The sequence below is a fragment of the Diadema antillarum genome, unplaced genomic scaffold (assembly GCF_040938485.1).
Source record: "Diadema antillarum isolate AM-2024a unplaced genomic scaffold, OU_Dant_1.0 scf00000113, whole genome shotgun sequence".
NCBI classification, from domain to species: Eukaryota; Metazoa; Echinodermata; class Echinoidea; order Diadematoida; family Diadematidae; genus Diadema; species Diadema antillarum.
Genome location: NW_027271002.1, coordinates 1,170,556 through 1,184,621, shown reverse-complemented (window position 1 = coordinate 1,184,621; position 14,066 = coordinate 1,170,556).

The window sequence follows — 14,066 nt, the reverse complement described above, 5'->3', positions numbered from 1 at the left end:
GCAAAGATTTTGCCGCGTCGTTTCATGACTTTTTTCATTGAAGTCTCCCGCATACATTGAGACCAAATTTGCCACGTCCGGGTATACCGTTCTGAAGTTACGCAATGTTTTGCATATGCATGTCAACCCGAAAACAGCTCAAATTCATGATTTCGTGTGCAAATCCAATGCAAATTGTTTTTTTTTTTTTGTTTAATTGATATGAATTAGATTATTTTAACTTTGAATATTGAAATTAATCAATTCTAATGTAGATAAGCTTGAAAATGTGCCTGCAACAAATTTTGGCAAAAAACGATAGAAAGCAAAAGGTCGAAAAAACAATAAAATACATAAGAAAATAAGACAAAAAACAAAAGAAACTGATTGTCGAAATCTTTGAAGGCTTCCGTGGTGGTAGAACGTAGGGTGGTGGAAGGCTTCACGGTGCACCACGTATTCTTTCTGGAGTAAGTGAGTGGCCCTGAAAAGGGCCTACCCTTTTGGGTAGGCCCTTTTCAGGGCCACTCACTTACTCCAGAAAGAATAGTGCACCGTGAAGCCTTCTACCACCAAACTGATTGTCATTGCGGTATTTTTACAAGAAAATTGTTTGATGTGTCTTGAGGAACTCTCACACAAAAAATTAGCAATCCTTCATTCTTTTTGATGGAGTTATAGGTGAAAATATGATTTCATGGGTAAATTTGCATAATTAATTTATTAAAAAACATAAAATCAACATTTTTCTATTGTATGACCATGTAATCTTGTAGTTGACATCCGGCTCAATGTTCAGGCAAAAATTTGCGGCGATCGCGCGATCGGCGGCCGAGATCTGAAGGGAGGGGGGTCAAATTGACCCCCCAGTAAAAACTTGGTCTCAAATAGCCCAGTTAAAATAGGGTTTATGGTTAGGGCAAACATGTTCCATCACGATGATTTAATTTTTTTGTTCAAATTATCACCAAATGTCTCTGATTTTACATTTCTTTTAGAGAGTAGCCTAAATTCTTTGACATTGATAGTAGATCTACGACAGGGCTGATATTCTTGATGAGGAGGCAGACATAGGCATACATTTTGAATACAGGAGTCAGAATCTTGAACTTGAAACTTTAATATAGGCCTTATCGGCAAGCAATACATGATAATAGCAGTTACTTGTTCACATTTTTGTTTTACAAGCCATGTGACTTGAGCTGAGCTGAGAGTCCAAACTACAATCATGACAACGAGCAAACCATTATCGTTATCTAATGTTAAGGGACAATAAGTATAAACCCATGCATCATGCAGTTTCTCTTTAGTTGTTCAATTATATTCTTTTTTGAAAATTGTCCAATCCATGCGTATATAGACCAATTCAGGGGTGCCGATTTACATATTTCATTAATGCGTGTTTTCATAGTAAGATCATCTTGGACGACTGTGAATTGTCAAGATCTCCTCTCCCTACTGTAACCATAAATCATAGTGAATTACATAGAGATGTTTCATTTCATTTCCATTTCATTTATTTTCACTTAATAAAATATGCATATATAAAATGTGGCAATGGTATGACAAGTATAACATGACAATGTGACAAACAAACAAACAAAGCAAACAAACAACCAAAGATATCAAATGAAGGGGTTAATGAGAAGGCAATGGGCCTTATTTAAAACTAACCCCGGCAAAGTAAATACAGCGTAAATACAGAGAAAAACGTTGGCACACACACACACACACACACACACACACACATACACACACTCACACATACACACACATGCATACACAGACAAAAACATACACCAGCACATTAACAATACACAAGATGCCATTTTCACAAACACACTCCAGGCCTATCTTGCTAGTCTCTTATGAATTCAGAAAATGATATTGTAACTTCTAGAATACCTTTCAAGTAAAATACGCTTGAAAGCTTTCTTAAAACTTTGTACCGTTTTCTTACATTTTCCATCAGAGTGGATGGAATTCCAGATTTGAGGGCCTTGAAAGAATATTGACTTTTTTTAGGATGTTCGAATCTGAGGTAAGCAAAAATTTCTACAACTTCTTGTGCCATGATTATGATTATCTTTGTTTAGTGTAAAATAATCAAGTAATGATACAGGTAAAATACCATTATAACATAAGAACATATACTGTACTCTCTAATAGATATATATCATACACAGTTAAAATCGACAAAGTAGAAAATATTGGCAAAGAAGGCGCCCTATACGGCGAGTGCGAGACTATATTCTAATAGCTCGCTTTTGCAATTTAAACAGTCTGCATATTATACTCAATAGATTTCCCCCATGGTAAAATACAATAATTCAAAGTGGTAAAATAAGGGTGTTATATAATAATAATAATAACAAAGATCTAGAGTATGACCGTAGTGTTTAAGATCCCGATACTTTTTGATATTTTGTTGCAGATGACACCAGTGTGTTCCTTCCATGACAAACAGTCATCAATTTCATCCCCTAGAAATTTTACATGAGAGGCGCATAATATTCTATTTTCGTTAATATGAATCACAATTTCATCTTTATTTATTAGCGTATTTGAATACACCATATAATTTGTTTTGTTTAAATTCAATGCTAATTTATTTACTCATTCCATAAGTTTACTTATCTCATGATTAAATGTATATTGTAAAATATCCGAATTACAGTCGGACAGGAACACACTTGTGTCATAAGCAAACTGAATAAATTCAAGCTTGTCTGAAATATTTCACATATCATTTGAAGTCCTGAATATAAGAACGACCCAAGTCCAATTTTTGGCCTAATTCAGTTTGACATGAGAAATTGTAGCTTATGCATGGACTCATTTTGTGTATAAATGATAAATCCTAATTACCCCCGGAAGTGCCTGAAATGAATGAGTTAAATCTTATATGAATGTAAGAATGAAGGACTTAGGTCATTCTTACATTCATATTATAGCGCCCTCTCTCATCCTTCTCTCATCTCTATAACAGAATATCATGTATATGATTCAAAGAACGACCCAAGTCCATCACACAAAATGGCCTCTCCACAATTAATGTCAATGTTAATTGTCATAATAATATATGTTCTAATTTGTATATACAATGTTGCCTTCCCATCACAGTTAAATAGAATATTATTGGACAAATAAAAAAGATATGAAGTTTTTTTAAGTTTACTCGATATGGTCTTCCATGGACTTGGGTCGATCTTATATTCAGATACTCATTAACATATGATATGAACAATAATGATCCAAGGATAGAACCCTGGGGCACTCCACACCTTATGGTTTTCTGTTCAGATTGTATGTCATTTAATTGAACATACTGCTTTCTGTCGATTAGATAACTTGTAAACCATTGTAATAATACACCGCGAATTCCATAATTATATATTTTTTTCAATCAATATGGTATGGTCCATCGTATCAAAGGCCTTACTTAAATCAATAAATAAGCCAACCATTTCTTGTTTTCTGTCAAAAACATCAACAACCTTATGTAATAATGCATTCCAATAAAGCATGGGACGTGGAATGCCCACTTCTAAACCCATATTGATATGGCGATATTATATTACATTCGTTTAAAATATTAGACAATCTGTTGTACACACATTTTTCTAAAACTTTGGAGAAAACAGGCAGTATTAAAATGGGACGATAATTGGAAACATCATCTTTCTTCCCTTTCTTATAAATCGGCACTAACCTGGCAATTTTTTAATTTGTCTGGAACAACACAAGTAGATATAGACAAGTTGAATATTTCACTCAGTGGATAACAAATTACATGAATTACTTTTTTTTTAAATCATATCAGCCTGTATTTCATCAAACCCAGAACTTTTACCATTTTTAAAACAAGTTACAATCTCAATGATTTCTTTTGCAACAACGGGAGAAAGGAAAAGCAGTGTGATCATTCATTATTAGATATTTTTAAAGTCATTCGAATGCTCAAATTGTGATGAAAGAGTAAAACCGATATTAGTGAAGTAATTATTACAAACATTGCAAATATCATCAGTGGATTGCACTGGGTGATCATTCCACATTATCTTGGTAGGATAGGTACAATTACAAACCTTTTTGTGTAGTAATTCATTGATAACATTCCACCTTTTCATATTTCCATTAGCAGAAGTATATTTGTTTATATAATAATTCCTCTTAACAATCTTTACTTTATTATTGACAATGTTACGGTATGTTTTATATACACTCAGTCTATACTGGGTTCTGTTTGGTAAATATTTCCTATACAATACATGTTTCTTTTTGCACATTTTTAAAGTTCCTTTGTAAACCATGGTTTATTCCTATGAGCACTATCATATACAATTTTCTTCTGAGGGAAACATGAAGTATAAATACCCCAAAACTTTCTTAAAAATAATTCATAAGCAATATTTGCAGCCTGACTTGTCATCGTCCGATCAGCAAAACTAACATCATGTACAAATTTCAACACATTTCTTTTATTATACTCCCTCACACTAAAATATGACTTCCCTTTGTCTTTATCTACAACATGATATTTTGTTATAAAAAATATTGGGAGATGATCACTAATATCCGTCAAAAATATTCCAGAGTAAATATCATCAACATCGTTTGTGAAAACATTATCTATAAGAGTTTGTGTAGTTTCCGTTATGCGAGTGGGACCGTAAATCAAAGGGGACAATGAGTATGTCATTATTACATCTAGAAGATTATTGACATTGTGGCAAGACTGAGCATTTAATAATTTTATGTTATGTTTACCAACTTAATATGATATCTTATTCTCTCTATTTACAGCGTCTAAAATTGGCACAAATTCATCAAGAAAAGATTGCACAGAATAGGCAGGGGGCCGATATATCACTCCCAATATTATTTTTCATTGAATGGACTATCTCAATAAAATAGATTCTATAACACTTGTACTTACATCAAATTCACGTCTTCTTTCAAAATAAACACCATCTTTTATATAAATGCCTTCTCCACCACCTCTCCTAACTTCTGCTCTTCCATTTACAATGAAATTATAACCATCTACATCATACATTTGATTATGTGTAGATAACCATGTTTCAGTTACACCAATAACAGTGAATTTCCTTTCAAAACCATCCAAAAACATATTCATTTTATCAAAATTACTATTTATACTTCTACAATTCATATGTACACAAGAAAATTCATGAGCAGAAGAACAATTGTCCTTGAATTGACTATCAAACTGATTATATTCATCTGGAGTAATATAAGAAGACACAGGCCCATTTTCACACTCTGTATTATCTGTATGAAAAGGTAATAAATATTCTGAAAGACCATGAAAATCAGTACTGCTTAATGTATCTAAAATAGTAGCATGATTAGGCATCATAGATCACACAAACAAGGGACAAGGCCACACAAGCAGACAAACACACACATACACACACACACACACACACACACACACATACACCTTACAGGGAGGGAACAGAAATACAATAAAAAGTCACTTATTTAAAAGAAAAAAGTGTTCAGAATAGATAAACCAAGATAATACAGTAAAATATGACGGAGTCCCTTTCTGAATCACGTAGTACATGTGTAGAAGGAAAAAAAAATATTCCACTATGTAAGATTTTTGAGGTCGCTAAGGCCTAAGGCTTTCCTTGTTCCGGGAGTCCTTTACTGACACGAAGATCCTACCATCCACAGACCAAGCGTTTACTGTTTTGGGGTGTTTATGTGCCGTGTTGAGCAGTGCAGCGTTTGTTGATGTCAGATCCTCGATGATGACCTTTGTGACCTGTGCCCTTCAGTTTCCGTCTTTCCTTTATCAAGGCTTGTTTCGGCTTGTATGAAGTGAACTTGACAATAATGGGTCGGTGAGGGGGATGGGCATGAGGAGGCTGCGACCTTGGCGTTGCATTGTCTCATAGAAGCCTAAAAAGATGTGTCTATACATGCAACATATATTTTATGTATATAATATAACATAATATAAAGTGCGAGAAGAAGTCCCGACCATGTACAGCACCAGTGTAGCTCCTTCATTATTTATATTCAGTGCGAGAAGAAGAGCATTCGTGGTTATATCACTAGCTACGTCCACGAATGCTCTTCTTCTCGCACTGTATATAACATCATATATATATATATATATATATATATATATATATATATATATTGAGTAAGTTGTCCACGTGTTGGTGTGACAATATCATCAAAAATAAAAATGTTGATGAATACAGCATGAACTTGGTTTCAGTTTTATTTTTTGATGATATATGTATGTGTTTGTCTATATCTATCTATTTGTATTTGTAAATAGATATGTATATACGTGCGTCGTGTGTGAGGGTGTGTGTGTATGTGCGTGTGTGTGAGTGTGTGTGTGTGTAGGAAATCAAATTTGTTGGACGTTGCTCTCTACTTTTCCCTTTAATCGAGTTTTCGGCCTGTCATGGCCTTCATCAGGATCTGGGGCATTAATGGTTTGGTTGTGAGACGTCTTGCATCACACTTGACTTTGACTTCAGACTCCAGGTTTTGACTCCAGACTTGTAGCAAGACACTCAAGCCCTTGACCACACAAGAGATAGCTGAGTACAGAACACGAGTCTGTTCATGGTACATATCCGCTCACTGCTGTCGTCTCACAACCAAACCATGAATTCTATTCCCCAGATCCTACGAAAGGCCAGACAGGACGAGAGTTGAATTATAAAAGGGAAAGTAGAGAACAACGTCCGCCTCATATTTGATTTCTTCCACATGATATTATGTTTGACAATGAGACACGGCGTACGTTTCGGTCAGGATCGATCTCTTGCACTAAACACACACGCACACACACACACACACACACAAAATACGTGTACATATTCACGGGTTAAAGACCCATGTATTTCAGAGCGGAATTGGTAAAGAAGTTGATATCAGCGTTTCATGGACATGCAAGTCAATTAAATGTCATTAAGATATCTTACTTCTATGAGCAAAAAGAAGTATTTGGCAATTCAAATAACCTAACCCAATTCAAAACAATATTAAGAAGATGCAAAGTTGAATATAAGCAATAAATCAAAGTATAATTTACGATAAGATAACAAGTCATTATAAAGTTCTTTTTTTTTCTAATATGTCACAAAAGAAACCGCGTTACAATATTCTTAAATGAAACACAATTCCTTTTTTATATAGAAGTGGCATGATTATTCACTCTTCCGTTGTTGATTCATACAAAATTCTAATGAAAGGCTGTGAATCATTTCATCGGGAACAAGGGCAACTCAAACAGAATGACACTAGTATTTTTGTTTCTTCTCTTGGAAGAAATAGCCTTAATATATAAATATAAAGTTTAGAAGCATAGATCAGTTAACGTATAGACAGCGATGATCAATTCTTTCGTCTGTCGGGAGTTCTTTATTGTTTCTCATTGCACACCTAGGCAAAATCTTAAGACTTTAAGAGGTTTAAGTTCAAAGCGACATTAAATGGAATTACCATGTAAATGTGGTCATTCGAAAGGCCAACATGAGGTTGCACAACACATGCTTTGCATACTGACAAGTTTTGGATTGTCATTAAATGATCTCCTGATGATCTATACAGCTCTTCATAAGACCCGTTCTGGAATAATTTCGCCGCAGTATGGCATTTAGGATTGATTTTCTGTACGCATTATACCTTGTGCCTTTTTAGCTGCATATTACTTATCAGATATTCCTATCAGTTTTGTATTCTCTGAATCATAAAGAACACAGAATCTTAGACTTATTTTCAGACCCTAAATCTCCACAATAAAATAGCATTCTAATTTTGTCTTTTTTTAGGGGGAGATGTCACTTTGATGAAAAGAGCGGGGAGTATGAATTATGGTTGACTAATTGTTGATCAAGTGTAACTTTTTCAGGAGTTTGAAGCATAAAGACCCTATATGCTGTTGGGAAGATTATGACAAACGTGTGGACGAAACTGTCTATGTGTTATTGATTATTTGACTTTTGTAGGACGGAAGTTTCCAGTTTCACATTGATTTCCAGATGAAAAGTCATAGACAACCATTACAACATTATTTATACGACGATATGCAGTAAGCTAAAAAAAGAAAGAAAAGAAATTAAAGCTTATATCTTACTTGTATATATGAATCAACGCAAATGATTTTTGATGGTTTTCTTTTATTTGTTTCAAATCAAGGGAAAAACAAGGACAAATTGTTGAAGCTTTTTTTTAATCTTAATTGCATATATGAGTAAACGCAAATGATTTTGGATTTTTTTTTGAGTTGTTTCAAATCAAGGGAATAATTTTACATGGTATGTTTTGATAATACAGGCATGTTAAATCACTTAATAGTTTTAAATCCCTGATCATTATGTAATCGTGTTATTCAGTTGTTTTCTTCTTCTTTGTATGGTGTGTGTACCTTTTTTTTTTACTCGATTTGGGAGTTTTCTGTTGTTCGTGCTTGTTTTTACTATGTTTTTCTTACGCCCTGAGTATGGGATTCAAATTTACCGACCACTGCTACGGATCCTGTAATGAGACTAGAGGGAAGGAAAAGAAAAAAATTAATGCGATTCTTTTCGGATGGTGTGGTGTAGGCAGACGGGGCAAGGTTCGACTATGCTCACATTACTCTTCCTCTGATTGTTTGGTCGGTATTTGTTTTTGTTTTTTTAATTCTTAGTACGCTGGAAATCCCCATTAAAGGCAATGTTACACTTCTCAAAACAATAATCGGATCAATGAGTTCTCGGGTCATTTCTTTTATTCTATTTTTGTTTTTCTCCTTGTTTGCTTTTGTGTGTGTGTGTGTGTATGTTTGTGTGTTTATGTGTGTTTGTGCGTGTTTTGGCTCTATAAGAAGACTATGGGGTAAATATTTAATAAATGATCTTCCCAAAATTACAAACTTCTTGTCGTACGCTTATACGTTCAAACTGACCAAAAATTTACCTGTTCATTTTTCTAGCGACTGACTGTGATTATTACATTGTGACGGAAGTTCAACGAAGTCACATTTTCTCTCACAAGAAGATAACATAAGCGAAGACGAAACGAAAGCACATAATGTAAAAAATGAGAAGGAAATATTGAGTTATCTGTACGTATATAATAACCTATTTGGTTTTGATGTTTAACATTGTACTGAAAATGAAGATAAGTTAAAATTTACACCATAATGTAGAGGAGATCGAGCTCTACAATATGCTACCAGTAATTTGATATTCCCCAAAGTTGCAATAACGACCTTCTGGTTCTCACCCGACGTACTGAAACGTACATTAATAATGCGCTTACCTGAGGATAGGGAGACTGCTACTAGCAGAGCAACAACCACCCATATCCAGTGAATTCGTGGCATGTTGGTTAAAGTGGTATTCTCTCCTAATATTAATGGGGTGAGAAGGTTCATACAAAGAACATTTTATGTGCAGGTAACGTAGGAATTCACCTGTATTCTCACTTCGATCTTCGACTTTGCTTAAATTCGTACATTTATGTAATATTAGTACAAGATGAGCCTGCACAATTTTCATGACTCTTCCCTTTATATATATATATATATATATATATATATATATATATATATATATATATGTGTGTGTGTGTGTGTGTGTGTGTGTGTATGTACATTTACATAGGGCCTAAGTCTATGCATGTATATATACTCAGCAGAAAAAGTAAGTTCCCCCCTAACGTTATTGGATATATCTCAAAAAGTATTTTACGGATTTTCATAATTCAAACGGGAATGGATAGGAAATTTCATTACTCATAACATGATTGGCATATCATTGCCACCAGATATCATTAATGGTGTAAAAAACGCATTTTATGTCAAAATGCACGGGAAAAAAAGTCGCACTTCAGGCTTTAGGAAGCATAATCGTATACATTTCCTATGTAAGTTACCAAATGACTTTTAAAATTGTGTAATTCTCAGGAATTTCTTCAGTTACAATGTGCTTCCCTATTAAACAGAAGTTATGCATTCTTTTTAAACAATAGCCTTTTCAATATGAAAATGTTGGTAGAAGCCATGTGATTTGTAATTCCAATTTGGGTTGATCACATTAATGTGCCTATGGCCATTTTGCATCATGCGCTCAAGTTGTAGATCAGTTTGTTGAGGGAAATGGCATCGAACGTATTGAGTGGCCTGCAAGATCCCCTGACTGTAATCCAGTAGACAATCTTTGCGAGCAAGAAGGTGAAAGATGACACTTCACTGCAAGAATGTCAGCGAATCTTGCAGAGAGCATCGGCTAACATTAAGCAGCACCAAGTACAAACGTTAGTTAACAGTATGAGGAAGAGATGCCGGCTGGTTATTGAAGCGGATGGTGGACATATCTATTATCAAGTATCAAATGCTTCACTGTATGCTCATGAAAAGAAAGCGATAGAGAAATATGCAATAAACTATGCTTAAATGTTCAGAATCATGAGTGTTTGATTATTTGTGTAAATGTCATCGCAAATCACTAAAGTGCAACCTTTGCTTCCATGCATTTTGACATAAAATGCATTTTCACACCAATAATAATATCTGGTGGCAATGATTCGCCACTCATGTTATGAGTAATAAAATTCCTCATCCATTTCCGTTTGAATTATGGAAATCGGTAAAACACTTTTTGAGATATATCCAAAAATACCAGGGGGGGGGGGTCTTTCTATTTTTGTTGAGTGATGTATACACACACATATATATATAAGCGGAAATGCGTTAATATTAGCAGAACGAATAGTTGAAGTTTGAGAGAAATCGGACAATCCATTGAAAGTTATGAATTTTGAAGCTCTCAGTGCGGCCATTACTTGATGAGAAAGTTATAAATAAAATTTGAAGACAATTAAACACATTTCCGTTTTTCTAGCATAATGAAAAAAAAAATGAAAACAGGGGGGATTTATTTATTAACATAATATGTCAGTATCAAGAGGAGGGACTGTTGTACTTGGAAATATTTTTTTTTTTGGAATTCTCTTTATATTTTCTTTCATTCTTTCATTGTCCATGCGTTATGGCATGAAATGTTATCTTGTCATCCTGCAATGGCGGTACCAAAATTCATTACACTTTAATGGATTGTCCGATTTTCCTCAAACTTGACTGATGTGTGAGGTACCTCTTGGTTCTACTTATATTACTGTATTCAGTCAGTTCACATTGTTTTATTTTCAGGGATTAACAACCTGGAAACTTTGGATAACAGCACAGAAGTAACTTCCGTGTAGTTTGCTTTACAAACGCTATAGGCAGGAAAAAACACATATGAAAATGTAATTTGGATATAAACAGAACAAAACAGAGACTATTACATATACAATGTGTAATACTTCTTGTCATCGCATGCACCCTGGCCCGTTTGTTGGGGAAAGGACCGTGGTGCGATCTATTGCGAGAGTAACATAGGCACACTTAACCCAACACGTAGCAAACACGAACTACCATTTAAGGGATGCCAGCAGAGTTAATGAGACCTATAATATACGGCATGATTGCGTATAAAATAATTGGTTCCATACACACAAACCTGTTCTGTGTTCCTGGCAGGCATTCCTGGCAGATTTTCTGGATAATCGGTCGGTAAATTTCACATCAAGCTACCAAGTTTCAAGACAAATCCGAACAGAAAACGAAACACTAACTGGTCATGTGTTGGTGACGCGTTAAAGTTGGGTAATTTCCGACATGTGTACATAACAGGAATCCAGCTCCGAACGATCGGTTTTTTTTTTTTTTGGTGTTTTTTGTTTTTTTTTGCAGCAAGACGACAGTTGATGTCAAGCCCATTGAGCAGCTAGGCGTAAAGTTTTGTAGCGCGTCATTGACCAAAACGACCAAAGGACGGCGGGGGGGGGGGGATTAAATTCTTATTGAATATTGTGGCTTATTCGGCCAAAAATCAAAAAGTCTCTCAAAAATTAAGGTTCGAAGTTTGTGATCTTTAGGGAATCTTTTTCTTGAGGAATAAGAAAAAGCTTGCCAGAGTTTGAGCATGAAAAAAAAGACCCCTGAGGCGGAGGCGGAGACTGACACGTACAGGCGTGAGTATGGGTCTGCAAGAATGAAATGAGACAATTATGTTCCTTAATTTGTGACAACTACACCAAGCCTCCGTCGCAATTTCAATACAAATTCAAAAGTAAATTTCACTTTTGTTTTGCAGTTTCACATTTGATTTTGTAAACTATACACGTACAGTATCCATACACTGTCCATACTATTCTTCCAAACCTAATATCTTCTAATGCCAATTGAGAGAGTTGACTTTGTTTCTAATTCAGTTTTCATTGCATTTTCTCTGAATGTTTTCATTTCAAACAGCATTAAGTATTCATATTTGTGATTTCGTAAAGAATAGATTCCCACAGAGAATGAGAGAGATATATATATAGAGAGAGAGAGGGAGAAAGAGATAGGAAAAGCCTGCGCTCCTGTAGACCAATTAACACTAGAATAGACTTCTGCAAATATTGTGATAAGATGAGTTTTTTAATTGAACTAAAAGTGGGTGTAATATTATCTTGAATCTTGAACTTGTTGCAAGCATGACATGCATATAACATATGACTGAGAGTCAACTGAATTCTTCGGGCTAGAGAGAAGCGATGAGCAGAATGTGTCGTGAAACCAGGGAATCACCAGGACGCTATGCTCGGCATCGTCACATATCTCATTATACCCCCCCCCCCCCCCCCCCCCACACACACAACACACCGCATCCAGTCTCACAATCTCACAACCACCCTACCGGTCCCCTACATTAATTGATTAGTAAAGTCTTTATATTTATACGGCACTGTAAAATCAAGACAATTCGAATAAAACTATACAGTGTAAAACTTCCAATTACACAGTACATTAAAAGTGCACATACACCCTTGCAAACAAGCGACGACACAATAATGATGGTTACGAATGAGGAATAAAAACTTCATTTATACTGCAAGTACATTCCAGACCATTGTTTTAATGTACACCAAATATTGAACCCAAATAGTGCATGCCTCAAGGAATACTTTAACACATACTGAAAAGGTAACTATTGACATCCCCTCAAGAAGAAGTAAAAGCCTCACAATTATGAACAGAGATATATAATTGCTAATGATATATTATGCTGAAAAAGATGGTAAAAGGTGACTTGAAAATGGAAACCAATTTGGCCCCAAAGATGTGATTGCGTACTTACCCTGTTTGACATTATTGTGACTTGTTTGGGTTTTTTTTAAATTTCAGAAAGTAATTACTGACGATTGAGCAACAGATCTTTATTTTTTATAAAACCCTTCTTACGTTCTTACGTTCTCAAAAGTTATTAGCAATGATTGTTAGTATGACCACTATTCTTTAAATTTGGAATATTCCGCCGAGTAAAAATTCTAGTGAGTTTTTTTTTTTTTTTTTTGCTTCATAGAACTATCTAAAATATGAGAGAGATCCATTCTTCCTTATACCAGAACTTGACAAAGTTTACTCTCATGCGGAGATTGCTAAAATAAGAGGTGAATTTCACTGAATTGGCAAACCACCAAAATCAGTCTCCTTTGTGGTTCATTTTGTTCCGATCAAGCTTCTCCTTCGCCCATACGATTAAGCCTCGTCCCATCCTCAAAGCTAAAGTCTTATGCAGATGATATTCATGTCATTCATAACGCTTATAAGCATTGAGCAGGCAGGTAGGTACATTTAGGGTTTTGTCGCGCATTCTGGACTTGGCTTGCCATTATATCAGATTTTCGTTTTTCACACGTGAGGTTCCTTCTTATGCACAATAGTCCATACTATTTGCTCACAATTATCCTGCAAGTCAGTAAAAAATTTTACAGCCATTATCTCTCCCTGGCACTATGAAATACGTATCATATTTTGTGCATAATGACGTTATGTTTTCGTCTCTTAAAAATCGAAAAACCTAAATCCAACTCAACTCAGTTCTTCAATCCCAGTTGGAACTTACTGTAAAACCAGCTCCAGTAGATAATCATCTTGAAGATTAAGATATAAATGTGCCTGCAGTTATAAACACTTTAGCAATCAGTAGAGAATACATGCCCCTCTCAACCATAAT